This window comes from Panthera leo, chromosome D1, assembly GCF_018350215.1.
Source record: "Panthera leo isolate Ple1 chromosome D1, P.leo_Ple1_pat1.1, whole genome shotgun sequence".
In the NCBI taxonomy this organism is placed as follows: Eukaryota; Metazoa; Chordata; class Mammalia; order Carnivora; family Felidae; genus Panthera; species Panthera leo.
Window position 1 is genome coordinate 71,210,546 of NC_056688.1, and position 6,000 is coordinate 71,216,545.

The window sequence follows — 6,000 nt, forward strand, 5'->3', positions numbered from 1 at the left end:
CCTGGTGGAGGCGGTATTCATCCTCCAGTTTCATGGTCAGTACCTGGATGGGGTGGCCCTTGCCATCGGTGACCTGAGGTCCCCCTTGTCTGAAAGTTATCTGAGCTCCAATCTTGGTCAGTAAGTCCCGTCCTAACAGCGGGTAGGGGCATTCTGGTATTACCATAAAGGAGTGGGATACCCGGCCCGTTCCCAAATCTACTGTTCTTCGGGTAGTCCATGAATACTGGCTCATACCAGTTGCCCCTTGTACCCAGGACTTCTTGCCGGCTAGTTTTCCTTGTGGGGTGTGGAGGACCGAATGTTGTGCTCCGGTGTTGACAAAGAAGTCAACAGGGGTCCCCTCCACTTCAAGAGTTACTCTGGGTTCGGGGAGAGGGTCCGAACCCCAACTCCCCTAATCACTTAGTTCATCTAGCTCTAGGACTTTTACTCGATCAGTCTTGCTTCCCTTCCCGCCGGCCCTTTTTGGACAATCTTGGGCCCAATGCCCTATCTCCTTGCAGTATGCGCACTGATCCTTCTGCAGCCTCTGCTTCCCCCGCTTGGTGGTTCCTTTACCTTTTCTTGCGTCATCTGCCAGCTGCCGGAGACGGCGGTCTCATTCCTCGGGGGAGTCAGCAGTGGTAGCTAGTAGTATTCTGGCCAGGTCTCGAGTCTGCTTACTGCTGGCATCTGCCATGGCGCGAGCCTGCTTGTCCTCAGGAGGCTCCCGGTTATTATATACCTTTTCAGCTACCACCAGTAAGTCATGCAGAATTTTTCTCCTAGTGTATCTATTTTCTGTAATTTTGTCCTAATGTCTATGGCCGATTGGTTTACAAAGGCCATGATAACAGCTGCCTTGCTTTCTGGAGCCTCTGGATCCATGGGGGTATAGGTACGGAATGCCTCCATGATCCGTTCTAAAAAGGCAGCCGGAGATTCATCTTTTCCCTGTTGTACATTTCCTACCTTGGCCAAATTGGTTGGCTTTCTAGCAGCCATTCGGAGACCCCCCATTAGAGTCTGGCGGTAGACCCGGAGCCTCTCCTTACCTTCTGCCGTGTTGAAATCCCACTGGGGCCGAGTTAAGGGGAAGGAGGCATCTATCTGAGCCTGGTGGGTGGTGGGATTCCCGTCTGCGCCCGGAACTAGTTTTCGGGCCCCATTCAGGATTCTTTCTCTTTCTTCAGTCGTGAACAGGACCTGCAAAAGCTGCTGGCAATCGTCCCACGTGGGCTGATGGGTAAAAAGAACAGAGTCTAATAAATCAATAAGCCCTGCCGGTTTCTCGGAAAACTTAGGATTCTGAGCTTTCCAATTGTAGAGGTCACTAGTGGCGAAAGGCCAATAGTGATGGGGCTGATTCCCCTCCGCGTCTGGGGGTCCGGTGGCTCGCAGGGGCAGAATAGTGGAGTCGGCGGCGGAGGCAGATTGCTCCCTCTGAGCCCTTTGTCTGGTAAAGGGCGGGCTTCCCACTGGAGCGTTTCCGCCTCCTGCTCTCGGAACAGCGTCTGCCTCCCCTGGAGGGGGAGGATGGTGTTCTTCCGGCATCCTAGAGGGGTTATACGGGGAGGAAAAAATTAATTCTTCTTCAGTACCCCCCTGTAAGACAGGGTAGAGGGGTGCTGAAGGCTGGATAAGACTTTTCTTCTTCTTTGTCCCCTGCAAAGCAAGAATGGGTTTTGGCTCCGGAGGGAGCGGGGCTAGGAAGGGCTTAAGCCAAGAGGGTGGGTCTTCTACAAGGTCCTGCCAAATGATAATGTAAGGGAGCTGATCAAGATGGCCCATCTTAGGCCGAGAGATGATACTCCTGACTCGGTGGATGGTAGGGAGGTCGAAGGTCCCCTCTGGTGGCCATCCAACATTGAAAGTTGGCCACTCGCTAGAACAAAAAAACTGCCACCAACCGTTTCAGACTTCCACACTGAGGTTGTAAGGTCTTCCCCTCACATCCTTAAAGTGATCAATCATAATACTTACAGGAGTAGTCTGAGTCTGTCCCATAACGTCCATCCAGTAATTCCACAGAACAAAACAGAGAAACACAAAAACAGACAAACAGAGGGCCCCTAGAAAGTCTTCCAACTCCATGGAAGCAAAACCGAAAGCTAGCTTAGACCTTTGAGGGGATTCCAGGTCCCTCCAAAACCGATGAGGGGATTCCACGTCCCTCCAAAGACGACGGCCTCACGCCGACCAGTGGGAGCGACCCGCCTCGTCTCAGACCTTTGAGGGGATTCCACGTCCCTCCAGAAGGGAGGATCAGAACGTCTTCTGAAACTCCCGGCCCGTGGTCCTCCAGTGCATCCACTTAGACCGCGTCGGGCACTACCAGAATTAAATGAGCTCACACAGAAAAGACAGAACAAACAGACAGACACTAACCGTAGCCAGTCAGGCTCTCCGGGTCAGGGGTCCCTCGGGGGTCTTGGGGATCCCGGGCCGAGCCCCCAAATGTTATGCCCAGAATTCGTGATCCCCAAATACCGCCAGGGAGCCGAGTCCGATGTGGCTCCCTGGCGGTATTTGGGGATCACGAATTCTGGGCATAACACTATACTGTTCTAGAATTTTTTTTATGCTCCAGGGATATAGATTTAAAAAAATTTTAACTTCCTTCATAGAGTTACATGCTAGTGGAAGACAGTGAACAACTCCACCCGCCCCCCCAAATATGTATAATATCTCATATAATGATAAGTTCTTTGGGTAAAATAAAGCTGAATAAAGAGGATGGAGAGTGTTCAGGAAGAAATGCTATTTTGTACAGTGGTCAGGGAAGCCATCTCTGAGAAGGTGATGTTTCAGCAGAGTTCTGCAGGAAGGGAGAGAGTCAGTCATGCAGACTTTGGGGGAAGAGCATTGCAGGCAGAGCAAATAGTAAGTTCAAAGGCCCTCAGTCAGTGGGTTAGTTGGCAGGTAGGGAGATCAGAGAAATGATATGGGGTCGGATCACGCAGTACCTCTTGGGCTACTGTAGGATTCTGACTTTTATTCTGAGTGAGATGGGGAGACTGGAAGGTTTTGACCAGGGGATAGACACAATGTGACTTACATGTTAAAAAGATCACTCCAGAATTGTCTATATAAAGAGGATAGAAACAGGGAGATCAGTTGGGAGATTGTTGTTACAGTTCATGTAAAACATAATGGAGACTTGGATCAGGAAGGAGTCGGGGGGGGGGGGGGTCGAAGAAGTGATTAAATACAAGTAATCAAGACAAAATATATGCAGTTTAACTTAATAATTCAACTCAGAAATCAAGGAAGAGACCTGCTCAACAAACTTTTCAACAATTATCTGGGAGAAGGGAATTGAGTGGTCAGCAAAGAAATTAGTGAATTAAAAACAAGGAAATGGTAGAATTGGAAAATATTAAAGCTCAGTCTTGAAAATTTCAATTAAATAGAAATTTCTGGTAAAGTAAGTGAGGGAAAGGAAAAGGGAAAATACAGATACACCGCATCCAGAATGAGAAGAAAAATACAATGTCAAATGTGAAGATTTTAAATTATAATAAAAAAGTACAATTTGCTAATATATGCAAAGAAATTTAAATAACAAATTTCATGAAGATACATGTAAATCAAGGATAGATAGAATAACAATAGAATAGAATAACTACAGCAGAATTTAAAAACCTTAAGAACTCTGAGAAAACTTAAAACCTAAAGGAACTCTGTAAGAAAGTTTTACAGGTGAATTATATAAAACTTAAAGCTCAGATAGTTTTCATACTCCTTACATTAACCTAAAGCATTAAAAGTTCAAAAGCTTGCAAACTCATTTGATGACATTAGCATAGCCCCAATATTAAACTTAACAATGGTGGTACAAAATCCTTAATAAATCATAAGCACATTGAATTTGCAAGTGTATTTTAATACATATCCTCTCACCTAGTAGAGTTCATGAAGAAGCAATGTAATGATTTAAGACACCTGACTATGGAGCCAGATAGCCTAGGAACAGGTTTGCATCTTGATATGGATCTGCTATCTGTGTGGCTTTGGTCAACCTGTTTCATGTCCTATATCTCAGTTTCTTCATAAAATGGAACTCTGACACTATTTACTTTATGCAGCTGTAAAGATTAAAGGAGTCAATTCTGTGAATCATTTATTACAGCCTAGCATGTAGTAAGCACTCAAATATATTAAATGTTATTATTAGTTTTTATGCCTGGAAATGTATTATCATTAAGAGGAGAAAAGCCATAAGATTATGTGGTTAGTACCAAAAGATATTTTGATAATATTTTATATTCATTTATGATCTTTAAAAACTCTTGGTAGTATACAATAAGAAGAAACTTTCTTTTTTTAAATTTTTTTTAATGTTTATTCATTTTTTGAGAGAGAGATGGAGACAGAGCGCGAGTGGGGGAGGGACAGAGAGAGAGGGAGACACAAATCTGAAGCAGGTTCCAGGATCTGAGCTGTCAGCACAGAGCCCCATGCGGGGCTCAAACCATGAACTGGGAGATCATGACCTGAGCCGAAGCTGTTAACTGACTGAGCCACCCAGGTGCCCCAAAGAAAGATACTTTCTTAAGATGATGAAGAAGTTCCATTTGAAATCAATAGCCTTCATCATCAAGGGTACCTATTATCATTTTTATCTCAACATTATCAGGAAGTTCTACATGATACAAAAAGAACAAAAATGTGAACTAAGACTTACTATTATTTACAGATGACACAATTGTCTACCTAGAAAACCCAATGCCATAAAAAATCCAAACCGCAAATTCTAACTTTCTTCTGGAAGAATAAATGTGTGAAAATTGCCAAGAGCATTTTGAAAAAGAGAAGTATAAAGTACCTTTGTTCTACTAGTAATAAAAGTGTATTACTAACATAGGTGATTATCAATACAGGAGAAAAGGGCAGAAGAATATTAGCATGTAAGAGTAGAGTTACAAATCAATATGAGACATATTGGCTTATTTAATAAATGGTTTTGTGAAAAGTAGTCATAATCTTATTATTAATAAACTCTATCACCCCTTTGTGGTTGTAAACACTGTATGTTTTCTTAAATCTATCATATCGTCAGGGGGTATTTGCAGAGCCAACTTTGAACCATGCATTTTGGAGGGGATTCCGAAAGCTAATGGCTAATTGAGTGGTGTACATTATTAATTCCATAGTAAAAATTCTTGATATACATATTTCACCTGCAGTTTGGTCAGTTTTTGTTCCACATAATTTGAGGCCATGTTGTTGAATACATGTGTCTATTATCAATATATCTTCTTGCCATTTGGTTCTTTTTCCCATTATATAACACCTTTCCATTTCTAATAAGTTGTTTTTTTGCCTTGAATTCTATTCTAATCATATATTATGAACTTACTTCAACTTATCTTCTACTACCCATTTGTTTTAATTAATTCTGAGTCCTTTTGTTCTGAATGTTTCTCTTGTGGAAAAAACATTTTGGATCCTTTAAAATGATGCAGCCTGATAGTCTTGGCTCTTAATTGATGACTTTAATATACCACTATTCTAAAGCTATATGAGTATTTATTACTGACATCTTTTTCTCAATTGTGCATTTGTTATATATTTTGGGGGTCTTTTTCCTACTATCCATTGAACAGAACAGATCCTCTTTTTGTATTTAAAATTTATGCGTTTGAAATAATTTACGGTAGTTGCCTTAAAACAAAAGACCCATATTTAAGGCATTTTTTCCTACTAAACACAAATATAATGACCTATTCATTCATATATACTATTCATTCATTAATATATACTAACAGTGTAGCTTATACAATGAAACAAAACCTTCTAGGTGCTGGCTATACCCCTCTTATTGACATTTCCTTCCCACCCTGAAAAGTTACTTTTTTTTTAAGTTTGCTTATTTCTTGAGAGGGAGGGAGGGAGGGAGGGAGGGAGGGCATGGGAGTGGGGGGAGGGGCAGAGAGAGGAGAGAAGAATCCCAAGCAGACTCTGTGCTGTCAGGGCAGAGCCAGATGTGTGGCCCAATCTCACCAACTGTGAGAA